The 16,179-nt window shown below is 36.5% G+C and overlaps 1 long non-coding RNA gene and 1 other non-coding gene across 4 annotated transcripts; both read left to right on the top strand.

The window, feature by feature from the left end:
* The first annotated feature begins 4,601 nt into the window (after positions 1 to 4,601).
* Positions 4,602 to 4,708, top strand: LOC120283239. The gene has a single exon (XR_005543233.1). It is a non-coding gene; the product is annotated as a small nucleolar RNA R71 (small nucleolar RNA).
* A 7,012-nt stretch (positions 4,709 to 11,720) lies between these two features.
* Positions 11,721 to 15,533, top strand: LOC120281759. Of its 3 annotated transcripts, none has more exons than XR_005542782.1 (5): positions 11,721 to 11,817; positions 12,381 to 12,493; positions 13,847 to 13,884; positions 14,073 to 14,177; positions 15,274 to 15,533. It is a non-coding gene; the product is annotated as an uncharacterized LOC120281759 (long non-coding RNA). The 3 variants fall into 3 exon arrangements; XR_005542783.1 differs by lacking the exon at positions 15,274 to 15,533 and adding an exon at positions 14,949 to 15,249; XR_005542781.1 differs by lacking the exon at positions 15,274 to 15,533 and having other exon boundaries at positions 14,073 to 14,242.
* The last annotated feature ends 646 nt before the right edge of the window (positions 15,534 to 16,179 follow it).

The raw sequence follows: 16,179 nt of genomic DNA on the forward strand, positions 1-16,179 counted from the left end.
AGGTGCGGAAATAAATATGAAAAATATAAAGACAAATAAAGATAAAGACGCCTCAAGCATCAGTGTCAGGCTTTGGTATCTCTGCTACTACTATTGCTGATGGCGATGGTGCTGCCGGTGGTGGTGATGATGCGACTAGTTGTGCTGGGGATGCTGGAGGAGTCCAGTGTCTCATCACAAATGGGGAGGATGAGTCTCACTCTAAGATTTGCTATAGGATGTCGAGATATGCCATCACCTCTATGTGGTTCATAACCTGTGTAACGCGAACCTTAGCTAGATCTGCATGTAGTACCCCTATAGTACTTTTAAGCCTCTCAAAACGATCATGGGCTCGAGTCAGAGAAAAGATCAACACTGAAGGTGGCTCCTGTGCTGCGACGGGTGCGTCGGTCTCCATCTGCTCGGGTTGTGGCTCCTGCACAGGATGGATCCCTCTCCGGCGTCATCTTCCTCTCCCTCAGCTCTCTCTGGTAGTGGCATGATCATAACATAAACGCCATCCCAGTACCTCCGAATTATGCCCATCAATCGCATCGTCTCCAGGCCGAGGGGAGATGGTATAATAATCTTCTTAGCCCCTCGAATGGCGTCCTGAAGACCCATCCCCATGATGAGTCGAGTAATATAAGGGCCTGAGAAGAGGACTCTGACTCTAGCGTACTGGCCCTCATAGCACAATTACTCGGCTAGGATGTATCCCAAATGAATCGGCTCGCTCTATACTATAGAATATAAGTAAAGTAACTTCTTGCGACTGAGGACTCCAGTGCTATTGCCACGACCGTTCGCTGATCTACTCAGAACGGCATGGATGTATCTATAAGAAGGATGAGAAAGGCTTGTAGCCTTGGAGAACCCCTGCTCATACTCCTCAAAATCAGTATAGGCCTCGTCATACAAACCAAGTCTAACGGAGAACTGTGTGACGCTCATACTATGGTACTAACTGAGCGCTCTAAACTATAAAGCATCGATGGTCGAGAAACTGCTATATGAGCGATCGAACTCAAACGACGCTAATACCTCCAACGTGAGCTTGCGAATAGCCGACTCTCGAATAGACAATACTCCCCTCTAGCTATCCACGGAGAGAAGCTTCTCTACCTCATCTTCCATGTCATCTCCTAGCTGTATCTCTCTCAGTGCACTCAAGTCTGGGAAACGGGACTGTCCGAACTTGAGTTTCGACAAATGCTCAAACCACTCTTTATGCTTGGGGATCATGAACTCTAACTGCTCAGGTGAGGGCTCATGTGGACACTTGCCGGCTTGCTTCTTGGATCTAGGAGCCATATCTACAAGAATTGAAACAAGATTCATCAAATTAAACTCAAAACCTAATTCTGCAGAAATCCACACGGTTGTGTTTAGATTCCACACGGCCGTGTGGATCTTCGGGGCGTGAAAGCCGCACGGCCAAAAGCTCCAATCAACTCAAGAATACACAAATAACTCTCTAAATCCCTCCTAACAACATTCACTAACCATGTACACATGAAATCGAAGCAACATTGACCAGTTTAATCGAAAGAAATGAAAATTGGTGAAGAAAAAGGGAAAGAAGGCTTTCCGACAAAATGAAAATAGAAAACCTTGAATATGACCAGAAAACACCCTAAAATCCCCTCAAATAGACAGCAAGAAGATCGGGAGAGCAATAGAAAATGTTCTTTGAGTGTGGAGACGTTTATAAACGAAAAGACGTAAGTGATTTATAAAGAAAATTCATGGCCTTTTGAGTTCTGCACATCCACACGGACATGTGGAAATTACCCATGACCGTGTGACTCCACAAGAAAGCTCACAGGGGTAGACACACGCCCATGTGTGCTCTCGAGATAACCTCAAACTATCTCTGAACGCAACCACACTGGAGTGTGAAAATTCCCCACGCTCGTGTGCCCGACCCATAGGGGGACCCACATGCCTATGTGGCTTCTTCGTCCTTCCGAGAAAATGGCTAAGTGTTCCACATGCCCATATGAAAATTCCACACGGGCGTGTGGATACTCACAGGGGTACTCACAGGGGCACTCACATGCCCCTGTGTGCTCTCGTAGAGGAAAAGTCTCTGCAGAGTTTCACACAGGCATGTGAAAATTACCCACACCCGTGTGTTGCTCATAGGGTCATCCACAGGGGCATTCACATGCCCCTGTGTCTTCTCGGGATATAGTCTGAGAACTCTGCAGAGATCCACATGCCCATGTGGAAATTACCCACGGGCGTGTGACCGTCACAGGCCGTTCAAAGGGGCACTCACACGCCCCTATGTCTTCTCGGGATGGAGAAGTTGAGCTCTGAACGAAAACACACGCCCGTGTGAAAATTCCATACGGCCTTGTTTTTTCTTTAGATGACTTAGAAAAAATTACAAACTCTGCATAAAATTTCTGCACACTTATACACACGCGGAGCATGCGTATACTATAAAGGACTGACCAGAGAATCATGGAAAACATGCTCAAACGACCAAGAAACTACGCCAATCACAATTAAGCACACTAAAACACCGATAATCCATGAGTAAAATGCACGTAAAAATCAAGACACCAACACTCAAGCTCTTATTCATGCAAGTACTAAACTAAAACCTAGAAAAAACAGTAAAGACTTGGGTTGCCTCCCAAGAAGTTCTTATTTAACGTCACTAAGCTTGACATACCTGACCTTACCTCACATGGGCTCATAAATGAAGGTTGCCCTCTTACCTACAACCTGAAAGAAAAATGCACATAATTGTTTCAAGGTAGAGGGAGAGCTATTAAGCTTGTTGCCACACAAGGGTTCGTCACCCTTACTCCGTGCTTGCACATCTCCTTAGCCTTGGGCCGCTTCTTGTGACATCTTCTTGCTTGCTTCATCTTTTGGATCATCCTCTTCATGATCCCCGGGATAGGTTGCATCTTGTCCTCTAGACCAAGTGTCAAAACTTCTTCATTCTCTACCTCTTGATCTAGCAATTCCTTAAATGGGTCCGGACACATCATTTCCTGCATGTATTCATCAATTAACTCATCAGTGGTGTCAAGAAAATATAACGTATCATCAAAGTCAAGAGAATATCGCATGGCTTCTACGAGGCAATAGGTCAACTTGTCATCACCAACTCTTAATGTCAACTCCCCACCATCCATGTCAATGAGAGCCTTGGAAGTGCGCAAGAATGGCATCCCAAGTATCAATGGAACCTCGGCATCCTCATCAACATCCAACACCACAAAATCTACAGGAAATATGTACTTGTCAACTTTCACAAATGCGTCTTCAATGATTCCCCTCGAATGTCTAACAGTTCAGTCGGCTAAATGAAGTGTCATCCGAGTGGGCCTAGGATTTCCCAAACCTAACTTCTGAAAGAATGTGTAAGGCATGACGTTGATGCTAGCCCCTGAATCCACCAATGCCTTTTCTTCACCCAAGTTACCAATATTACAAGGAATGATAAAGCTTCCAGGGTCTTTCTTCTTATTCAGTATATTCTTTTACAATACCGCCGAACATGAAGCATCTAAGATCACAGATGCATTCTCCTCTAACTTCCTCTTGTTGGTCAAGAGGTCCTTGAGAAACTTTGTGTAGCAAGGCATTTGATACAATGCCCCCACAAATGGGATGTTGATGTGCAATTGCTTGAATAGACCCAAGAACTTCTTGTATTGCTCATCATTTTGGTAGTTCTTCAATCTTGAAGGATAAGGGATTCTTGGCTTTTAAGGTGGGGGTGTCATCTCCTTCTCTTTTGCTCTTTCCTCAACTTCCACGACCTAGGGTGTCTCAACATTTATCTTCTCACTAGGGAGTCTACTCTTAACTTCACGACCACTTCTTAAAGTGATCACCTTCACATGTTCTCTTGGGTTTGTCTTCGTGTTGCTAGGCAAACTCCTTTGAGGTCTTTTCAAAAGTGACTTCGCAATTTGGCCCATTTGATTCTCTAAATTGTGCAATGATGCGGTGTGGTTGCAAAGTGTGGCTACAACTGATTGAAATCTTGTATCCGACGATTGAATGAACTTGGTCAAAGCCTTCTCTAAATCGGTCATCCAGTTTTCCAACGCTGAAACTCTATTCTCCATGTTTGGGGCATGTTGTTATTATTGGAAACCCGGTGGTGCTATAGCCTTCTGTTGTCCTTGATTACTTAAAAAAAGGTTTGGGTGGCTCCTCCACCCCGGATTTTAGGTGTTGCTATACGGATTTCCTTGACCTCTCATTGTATTACCTAGAAAATCAACCTATTCCACGGAAGTGGTACCACCAATAGAAATCGAGCAATTAGATGGAGCATGTCCTCCCTTACACCCAGTGCAACTCATCACTGCCGCCCCTCTAGGAGAAGTTAGAATGTCTAACTTCTTGCCAATGATTCAACTTGGGCCGCTAATGATGTGACTGCATCAATCTCATAAAGTCTGGCTATCTTCTTTCTGTTTCGTATGTTCCACTGATAACTGTTCATAGCCATTTCTTCTATGAGATGTCAAGCTTCTTCAGGGGTCTTGCTTCCTAAGGTACCTCCTGCTGCAGCATCAAGTAATTACTTTGTGCTTGGGTTCAAACCATTGTAGAAAGTTTGAATGATCATCCACTCAGGGAACCCATGCTAAGGGCATTTCCGCAGGAGATCCTTGAACATATCCCATGTCTCAAAAAGAGACTCCAATTCCATTTGCACAAAAGAGGATATTTCATTCCTGAGCTTCACAGATTTTACTGGAGGCCCTTAACTTGATAGCATCATCCGTGACACCATTAATCTTGATAGCATCATCCGTGACACCATTAATGATCGATGCTCTAGGTAATGAATATAGCCACTGATTTGCTCTCCTTTTCATGGAAAATGGGGAGGCCCTTAACTTGATAGCATCATCCGTGACACCATTAATCTTGAACATGTCGTACACTTCCAAGAAGTTCTCAATGTGATTGTTTGGGTCTTCATCGGCCAAACTATTAAACTGTGCCGACTGTTGTAACATATGGATGAAGCCTGGCTTGAGCTCAAAACTCTGAGTTGTGATCAGTGGCCGCACAATACTAGATTGCATACCAAGAACTATGAGTCTGGCATAATCTGAGAGTGTTCTCTGCTGCTCATGTTGTTCTGCTATATTATCATACCCTTCAACTTCTATCTCAGCTTGATTTGACTGTTCTTGCACAAGTTCTTTTCCCCTTCTATGAATTCTTCTTACAATATCCGGATCACCTTCAACCAATGTCGAAGGGTTTTCTCAGGATATAACCTAGAGCTGTAACCAAAGAAAGAAAAACAAATCAGAACAATGGAAGAATAAGAAAGTGTGAAATAGAACAAGTGATGAATAGCTAAAATAGCAAAGTGCAAAATGCTTCCAAAATGCCTATTCCCCAGCAACAGTGCCAAAAACTTGACACACCCTTGCGTGTATATACTGCAAGTGCACAGGTTTTCGAAGTAATAAAAGACCCTGGTAAGTGGGTAGTCATATCCACAGAGAATAGTGCTCCGAAACACAAGATTTTTTATTTAACTATAGTAAAGATGATTCAAGAGTGGTGTGAATAATATCGATGCAAGTAAAAATAAAGAAAAGAAGAAGGAGATGTAATAGAATATAAGGAAAGCCAATCGAAAGAAGATGGGACACCCGGACATTGCTCACCCTAGGACTTTTGTTTTAATTGCAAGACTAATCATTATGTCTCCTAACTAATGTTTAATGAGTCGTGGAAATCCAAAAAACACACGGTCCCAAACCTAAGGTCGACCGTAACTAACCCTATATTATGCCACAGGGGAAAAAAGTACTCTCGACGCCTCATACTGTGCAAGGTTACTTAAAGCTCTAGGGACTCCAAGTGATAAACCCTATTCCCCAATATGGATCTAATCCTTTGGTCCAGGCAAAAGACCCCTAGTCACAACTAAGCCCCAGCAATAAGGATTACTTCAACACTTCACTCTGTTACTCACGCAACTAAGCCACAAAGGAGTTTGTCTCTTAGCACTACACTCAATTGTGACCGCAAAGAACTTTTGGAACGTGGAGGTATGATAAATACACCGGAAGGGAAAGGGAACGTTCCGCTACCTCTCGACTCACCCTCTCGACCCTCTCCAACCTAGCTTTGTCTAATCCTAATGAAGTGTCTCTCATTCACAAGGATTACCAATATAGATTCTCAACCCTAGTATCACTCTAAGGGAAAATCAATTCAACAAGCATTCAAGTTTGGAACTTAATTAAAACATCAATTAAAGGAACATAATAAAAGGTCAATAAAACAAAATCATCCTAGGGTTTACAAGTCCAAGCACTAGGGGTTTAGCTCTCCATGGAGCAATATACAATTAATAATGAAATCGAATGTAAAAGTATGAAATCCATAAGTAAAACCCCCATGTAGTCTGTATCGATGGTCTTGTGAAGTTGCCTCATCTTCTCCAAGGGTTCCCTCGTCAAGCCTAGGGTACACCTCACCGAATCAATGCCGACGAAAGCTTCCCCAATAACTATCTTCTAAAGGAACGCGATATCGAAGGTCATAGAACCACTCCAAAGACCTAGCCAAAGCCTCTCCAACCCTAGCCGCGAGCGCCTCCAAAAATGGGGAAAAATGAGAAAAAGATAGGGGAAAGATTCTTCAAAACGTCTCAAGTTGCGGTATTTATAGGGATTAGAATCAGGCATCCACACGAGCGTGTGAAATTTCCACACGGCCATGTGGATTTCCAGATTTTAGTTTCCTACATACTATGAATAGTAATAGCTACATTAATTTTGCTACAGTGATTTTCTACAGTAAAATGTTGCAGTTTTTCACCAAAATGCTCCCGAATCCACTCTTATCATTGAGGCCACATGAATGGGCACACATCCATGCGGTAGATTGCGTTGCGTCTTCAATGAAACCACATTAATAAAGACCTTTCTACCATTGCACAAGTCGGAACACATGAGTGTGACTGCCTTTGTGCCCCTCCACTTTGTGTATTTACTTGAGCACAATGGAGGTCAACACACACCCACATGTCTTTGAGCACGACTCATGTCTTCGCATTTGTCCAATCCAAGAACTTCATCAACAATTGCATCCATGATCTACTTTTGCTTTCTTTTATCCAATTTTGTCTCCACAACCCTACATGCACAAAAGAACACATATAGACATGAATAATCGATAAAATCTGAGAAAAATAATGCTCAATGTAAGAAAAGAATCCTTTGTATTATTTATACACAAGCACTTATCATTTAGCATCATCTTTCACAAGAATACTTTAATGCACACCAAAGAAGTACGCAAAGTAATATTAAATCATACACAAATGTACACTTATCATTAGGTTTTATCTATGCCCAAACACCATGGAGTTTAGTTCTCTATTAATGGAGAACAATCATATAATACAATCGAGACGAGGGAAGCATATGAAAATATTAAAACTCTCTCTAAGCTTTGTCGCCTCGGATTGCCGGTGAATCTTCCATAAATGTTGTTGATAACTCACCTGAGATTCTTTCACTTCTCCTTCCTTTGATCAGCTACCAAAAGGCTCCCCCAAAATCCTTAGTAAAATCTTTTATATCTAACCCTTCACGGGCAACTCATAAGTGAAAGAAAAAGGTCGAAATGAGCTAGAGATGATGGGTACGTGCCTTACAACATGACACACGCTTTATATGTGTCTATATCTCAAGTACACGAGTCTTCAAGTCATACCTCATGGGTAAGCGTATGACGATTCTCTCAACAAACTAATTATTGGCTCTTATGACTTTCTTTTTGCTTAATCAATAGCTTGACATCTATGTTGGCTCTTAAATATGTTCCTACAAACTAATTACTAAAATATAATTAAAGATCATGAAGTGTAATTAGAATAAGTTCGGTAACCGTATGATGATTCTCTCAACAATCACTTGTGATATAATGCTAAGAGGCGACAATTTTATCTAATATTGGACCTGGGGAAGTCAAGGCCCTACTAGTCCCAATCTTTTGGCAACCAGGCCTAAAACACTAGGAACTTAAGATGGAATCTTTTCCACCCGGCCTTGTATATCCACCTTAAGTTCAAGAACTCCACTAAAAGGGCTAATCAAACACTAATCCAGGTTGCTAGCTATGCCTAAGCTCTTAGCGTATGCATAGATCTAACAAGGCATGGGTGTTCTAATGCGTGGGAATATTTTCCTCAAAACATCAACAAAAATAGCATCAAACAATCATGCAATGAATCCAAGATAACTAGAAAGAATATATTATTGCCAATAAAGATTCACAAGTAAAGATCAAGGTACACTGACATACAATTTCCCTCAAATTGGGGTCCTCTAATGGATATAAAAGTATCAACCAATAAATAACAATAATCCATTGGAAAAATAGCAAAAGAATTCTTAAACTAACTCCCTCCAATAGGTCACCGATGGCTAAGGTTAAGAAGATCCCAAGATTGTCAAGAAAATACTGAATCTCGTTGAGTATTCTCCACTATCAATGCACATTGAATCCTCATTGAGAAAGTTACCGAAATCCACTAAAATAATGATGAATCTTGTCTTCAGTCATATAGGTCTTCAGAAATCCGACATACTCTAACCAATTTTGGTAAAAGAATCCTCCTTGAATTGTAAAATCTAGGGGTAATTATAACCCGAGTCCACCACGACCTCACCATGCTTGTTGTAAAGGCTGTGGTGAGTAAATTTTGCTATTTAGGCCGAAAGTTGCATTCTGGCACTATTTGGCTCGGGCATTGTGTGAATTGACCATGAGCGTTATGATCCATAACAGCCGTTATGGAGGCGTTATGACTTTTGTGCTGTCTCAGTGGCTCCACACTGGCACGGCTGGGTCACCGTCATGATGGAAGTGGTTAACAACTATGGTGACATCTGACCACGGCTGTTATGAGCCGTGATGATGCTATGATTTAGCAAGTTGATCTATTTTGCTTCAAAATGCCTCCATATTCATTTCTTTATCCCTAAAATGAAATAAAAGCCCATGGCGAACAAAAGAATGAAATTCTATACTAGTTTGGTGCTAAACATGTAAAATCTCATTCTAAATATAGTATAAATGATACATAAAATATGCGCTTTCAAGAACTTATCACAACATCTTACTCCCGTAAGCTCTGCTTGTAAGGTCCTCTGTCTTGGTGTTACGATCTTAATTATGACTGTAAGTGCTAAACTATAAGCTTCTTTGGATAGTACTTGTGACTTCCTTTATGGGTGTATGTGCTTCCTGTAAACTCCTCTAGGTGAAACTTATGCCCTGGCTTACAGGCATAAGTCATGCCCGTAAGCCCCTCTATGCTACAGTTATGCTCTTGCTTATGGACATAAGCATTCCCACAATGTTCTCTAGATTAGGCTTACAACCGTAAGTGATGGTCGTAAGGTATTGTGTTTTGCTTGTTTTCTTGTTCTTGATGTCGAGGGAGCTCTCATTTCCTTATTTTGCTTTGAAATTGCTTCTCTTCTTCCTCCTACTCATTATGCATTTCTCGTGACCTGGAATAAATTTTTACACCATACCAATTAATTGTATAAAATCATATAAAAATGCTCAGTTATGCACTTATCAAATGCAAAGGTCATTCAAGTAATAAAATTGTGAGTGAAACGCAAAATATAGATCCTACGAGTAGTATGAGTATCAATACTACCTGATCTCTATTATCCAGTCTAAGATCAATTTAGGTTTTGGTTCTAATCTAAAGAAACTAAGTTAATTAGTTAAGAACTAAAGAAGAGAAAGTACGAGCTTAAGGGTGTGAGAGAAATCAACATATGGACACTACAAAAAAAAAATATGGCATAAGAGAGAATTTTTTCCATTGGTGAAAGTCAATATCACCAATAGATTTTGTAATGGAATTCCAAAGGAAAAGATTTAGCACATTAGAACATATTAGTGACTATATATTATATTATTACCAACGGACTATTACTCAAGTGATAGTTCCCATCAGAAATCATGATAGAAAAATCTTTTATATACTAGTGAAGGAGTTTTGGATTATCACCAATGGAATTTTGGATTATGACTGATGGAATTTAATATTATTAGAAACGGAATTTTAAATTATCACCGATGGAATTTTGAATTATCACCAACGGAATTATAGATTATTGGCAATAGATTCTTTTGTTATCACCAACCGAGTTGTAGATTATCAGCAACAGAAATTGTATACTATCAACAATGGAATCATGGGACATCACCAACGGAATTTTAGGCTATCATCATCGGAATTTAGAATTATCACCAACAGAAATATAGATTATTAGCAACATACTTTTTGGATGTCACCAATGGATTTTTGATTATCACCAACAAATTTTTGGTTATTACTAACGGATGTGGTGTTATCACCAACAGAATTTTAGGCTATCACCAACAAAATTTTGTGTTATCCCCAATGGATTATAGGTCATTAGCAACAGACTTATATATCACCAACAAAATTTTGAATTCTTTATTGGTTGAACTAACCATTTTTATTGCATTTGAATGTTTTTGATTTATGATTTCATTTATGTTTTATTTAAAAGTTAATTAAGATAAAAATTCTCAATTTGAGTTACTAATTGAATTAAAAAATGAATCAAACTTTAACTTTTTCGAAACTAACATTTTTTTTTTATAAGCAATGTTAGCAAGATAGGTAGGTACCTTATTCCAAACCTCTCTAAATAGTTAGTTTTTTTTAAATATTTGTATAATATTCTAAAATGAGTATTATTAATAATGTTGACTTTACCAACAAATTAATAATCTTTTGATTGGAAGATCGCCCCAAACAAATTAATTAGTGTCAAAATAAACATTTTTTTATATTAAATCCATTTTAACTTTAACAAACTTGTTTAAAAGTGATAGCAAACTTAAATTTTTATTTCAAAATTAGACATTATTATTATAATAATACCCATAAAAACTATGAGAATTCAACTAGAGTTAAATCCCAATCTCAAGACAGATCAATCGCCAAGTGGCACCAAGATGCTAAAGATATTAACACTCCATTTTTGCATGTCCATGGTTTCTTTTAAATGGGAGGCGCTTGTCAACCATGTAACAAAAAAATAAAATAAATAAATAAACACATAAACTACTCTTAATTTACCATTAAAATATGCAGCCTTTCATTTTTTTTTTTTCTCCACTCAAACAAATTGTCTTACTGGGCCACCATTACATGTGTCATTAGTCTACACCACAAATGCAAAATAATATATAAATATATTTTTTTATTATTAATAAATTATTTTCCTTAATTTACTATTTAATTATCTAGTTCAAAACATAATTTTTTGGGGTGTACTTATTTTTGACAAATGATCTATTCATTGTGATTGTTTCTTAGATACCCAGTAGTTTTCATCATATCTTTACTAGACACTAGGATTTTTTTTTTTTTCATTTTTTAACCAAAGTCCAATTAATCCTTTTTTTAAGCTTATTTTTAATATAATAAAGTGTTATTATGTTCTTCAAACTTCTTTTATTTTATATTATTTGTAAGTGAAATGAAAGTGATGTGCCATTATGGATGAATGAATTTATTATTTTAATTTATTTATTTATATTTGAGTTGAATTGCCAACTTAATCACTAGCATAGAACTAAAGATTTTTTTTTTTTGTTATTATTTTTAAGATTTAAATAAAAGGGGTTGCGGTAGAGATGGGCCTAATAGGCCCAACTTAAGCACCAACGGCAACATCGCTCACTACATCATCTTCTCTCGAACTTCTCTGAGAAGCTGGCATCGCCCAACCCCTAATCCTCTATTAAAGCTAGGTGAGCGCCTCTGATCTCGCTACTTTGATCTTTTTCTTTAGCTACTTGGAGCTCGGTACTTCTCTTTAGAGCTAGTTGGAAACCATAGATTAGTATTAGATGATTTTGGGGAGTGATTTTCTTGTGTTGATCTTCATGCAGTGTCTCATTTCTTGGATTTTAGTTTTGGTTTTGAGTTTGGAGTTCTAAGTAAGATTTTAGTTGTTTTTACTATTTTTTTCTTAGTTTTTAGGGTTTTTTTTGTGGAATTTTTTTATGTGATTTTGATTAGTTGGTTACCGAAAGGTAGAATAATGTGCTCTTGGTTTGATAATTGGCTCTAATTTCTCGACTTTTAGCTCTAGATTTAGTTTTAGGATTTTTTTTAATTTTATCGTGTTAATTTGATCACTTAGTGAGTGTATTTTGGATCTTATAAGTGTCTCTGACTTTCATTGAGTGCCTCAAGTTTTTGGATAAGTCTTTGATTGTTTTGGCTGATTTTTTTCATTGTTATTTTTGCATTTTATTGTGTGATTTTGATTAGTTAATTACTTGGCTAATAATGTCATTCAATCTAATAGGAAATAGTATGCATCCTCGGTATGGAAATTTTCCTCGAGTTATGCGACTGATGCATTGCTATTTGACTGAGTGAGATTCTGTGGTGGTTGTTCTTCAGTAGCAACATCCTGTGGTATGTCTTTCTGCATTCGCATGGGTAATATTAGTGATTAGTTAGGTTTCTTCTTGATTTTGGTCTGAGTACTTGACATGAAGTATGAGTTTGATGATTGATGAAAGATAAACAAATGGTTTTTTTTTTGTTTCTATTGAAAAGCAAAGAAATAAGATGGTTATGTTTATATGCTTAGTTTGATAGGAGTACTAGTGATCAATTAAGCTTCTTCATGTGCGAGTTTGATATTTGATGAAAACTTGAAAACCAAACAAATGGATTGGTTTCATTTCTATCCCTAGTTTGATGGAAGTATTTAGCCACCAGTTAAACTTCTTAATGAACTTGGTTTAGTACTTTCCAGGTAATATGATTTTTATAAATGATTTTGTTTCTATTCCTAGTTTGATTAAAAGCAAAGTAGTGAGGATGAACAGATGAATTGGTTTTGTTTCTATCCTAGTTTGATGAAAAGCATGGTAAACTTTGTTATCATAAAACAAAATGAGATATTTATGTTATGCTACCTATGATTCCAAAAGCCCTTCTTTGGTATCATCAAACTTCCAAAGAACTAACATAAACAATCTCATGATTTTGAAGTTGGATGGAAATTAATTAAGGTCTAAACAATGACATTATAAGAATATATCTGATTTTTGACTTTCTTCATATATATATATATATATATATATTTCTTGGAAATTTTTCTTATGTGATTTTGGTTTCGTAGTTATTGCAAAGTAGAAGATTATATCTCCGAGATTGATGATTGGCTTTCATCCTCATGGAGTATCTCATTTGTTTTTAATATAACCTAGTTTGGAAGATATTAGATTTTTTTTTTTTTGGTCGATTTTTTTTTAATATAATTTATTCCTATTTACATAAAGTGGTTGATTTCTTGCACATATTTCTTGAATGTTGTTTGCCTAAACCTTATAAACTCTACTTAGTTTCTTAGTGAGTAGTGACAGATAAGAAGCATTGTTAATTGTGAGTTTATGTATGTATGTATGTATGTATGTATGTATGTATGTACGTATGTATGTATCTATGATATATGTAATTTTGAGTTGGAGAACCTGTGTTAAATATTTTAGATTTTCATTTATCATATATATATATATATATATTTTAAAATGAGAGCTATATAATTTTGATATGTTTCTTTTACAGAGTTCAAGTATTAAATACATTACATTATTACTCTGTCTTTTTTATGAGACAGGAAAAGAATTTTATAATTTTGATTATAACTCTCTGTGTGCATGTGTGTGTGTATTTGTATTTAAACATAGGTTTATTCCTTTCCATTGAAAATACATAGAATGCCAATGAAATGAGGTTATTTCTTGTTGATTGATGCAGTTAGTGCCTGGAATTGTCTAATTTGAACATCTTCAAAGGTATGTGTGGTTGATCCATTCACTATATATATATATATATATATATTTAGGATTCTTTTAACATGAAGTGAAAAATTAGCAAAATTTAAGTGGGCAAAAAATTTAAACTTCACATAAACTTGTAGAAAATCCTTAAATTTTTTATACCAACTCCTTCATCTCGTTCACGAGGTTCTCTATTATTCTAGGGTTTTTGTTTTCGGCTCCTGGTTTCTAATGATCTTGGTAAACTTGGTGATGTTCTAAAAGGGAGTCCCACACATTCTTTTCTTATCACACGGCGTGCGGAAATTGTAAGGAATTGAAGCAGGATATCTGTTTTCCTTGAATTGGATGAATATTTGATGTTTAATTTGTGTTTTTTCTTGTTTTCTTGGTTGTATGATTTATCTGAGAATTTTTTTTTTTAAGATCAGATCTTGAACAAAAAATGCATGTGATTCATTTGTTAGGAGTAGCAAGATAAATTAGCAAAAAAAAAACATTGTGAAAAGTTTGTCAAATTTCTAGATCGATGTGCTTATTTCTTATAATTTGTTGAACATCAATCTTTTATGTTGTTTATGTTCTCATTATAAGTTTTGTGTCTATTGAATTCTGCTATTTCTATATAACTTGTCCATTTATTGATTGTTATACTACTGTTTATCTTTGCTATTTAGATCCTTAGGGCATGTTTTTTTTTTGAATTGTTAAGCCAAAATTTGTTTTCGGTTTCAATGTTTTTTTCTTTTTCTAAGAATATTATGATTTGTTTTACATAATCACTAGTTTTGAAGATATTAAGGGACCTATGTTTGGGTTCAAAATTGTTGGGACTAGTGTCACATTTGGGGCCCCAACAAGTGAATAAAAGTGGGCCATCCACTTAATGAGAAAAAAAAGATAAAAATAACCTGTTAATGAAAACAAAGGAAAGTCTAGCTTTGATTTAGGAACTATATATGAAAATTCATTTTAAAATTTGAAAAATATTATAATTCACAGCCTACCAGACCAATATTAACAAATTTGGATGGATGAAACATTTTGTTCTTGCTAAACTTGGCTTTTTTTTTTTCTAGGACTTTGCCAGGCTATCTTGTACCATATCCTTGCCTTTTCCATCCTTTGATAAAACTAGTGTGGAATTGCTTACACTTTTGTAGATAAACATTGTGACCCAATTATTATGTGTTGTTTCTTGTCTTGTATTCCATATATTAATTTTCAGCTATATTACTATTGAGATTCAGTTATCTAATCACATGGTAATTGTAATTATTGTTTGTCCAATGGAATCTGTATACAATCATTAATTGTTCCTTCAGATAGCTGGTCTTTTCAAAATACTTTCACTTAAACTGCCACAAAAAATCTCATAGTAGTATATTTATTATACATATACAGAGAGAGGGAGAGAGAGGCAACAACGCATGTGGTGATTTTAGCTGATAGTTCTTCAAAGTTTACAGGCTTCTCAATTTGGATCTAAATCTCCCATCAACAGTACACATTTTTCTTTATTGTTGGATATACATGAAAAAACTTTACTTACCATGACAACACAAGATATTTGGCTCATGTTTTTTTAACATCTTTCTTTTTTTATTAAGAATACATTGTGCCACTTATATTCATTCCAATAGCTTTGCTTATCTTCTTGCTTATTTGGTCTTGTTTTTCTCATTTTCAATGTTATTTTTATTGTTAATTGAGTGATAATATCTTTACATGACTTTAATAAAGCAAGAAACATAAAAGAAAATAGTATTTATCTAAACTTTACTTTATTATATTTGAAACGAAAAGAATTGCACAATGGATAAGGATGAAAATTGGGCATGTGCTCGCTTGAACAAGCATGGATATATATATCAGAACAATATATGAAAACAGTTGAAGGTTACATAAATTTTGCAATGAAAGAACAGTGGTTTGTTAATGGTGATAGAATCAGATGCCCTTGTTTGAATTGTCAAAAACATATGTTTCTTAAACATGATGACGTGTGGTGACACTAATACTATAGTGGATTTTGTAATGAGCCAATATCTAGTTGTGAGCAATCATCAAGAAGTAGGCAAGAGGTTGTCGAACCATTTTCCGAAGTAGTAGTAGAAAATCCATATGCTACCATAGTTAGGGATGCTTTTTACTCCAATTTTGATTCTAATATAAATTGTAAATAATGAGTCAATGTTTGTAGAGCAAGAACCTAGTGTAAGAGCACAAATTTTTTTTTCTTTGATGAAGATGTCGACGAACCATTGTGGACTGGTTGCACAAAACACACAACCTTATCAGCCGTGTCGC

The sequence above is a fragment of the Dioscorea cayenensis genome, chromosome 18 (genome assembly GCF_009730915.1).
Source record: "Dioscorea cayenensis subsp. rotundata cultivar TDr96_F1 chromosome 18, TDr96_F1_v2_PseudoChromosome.rev07_lg8_w22 25.fasta, whole genome shotgun sequence".
Taxonomy (NCBI): domain Eukaryota; kingdom Viridiplantae; phylum Streptophyta; class Magnoliopsida; order Dioscoreales; family Dioscoreaceae; genus Dioscorea; species Dioscorea cayenensis.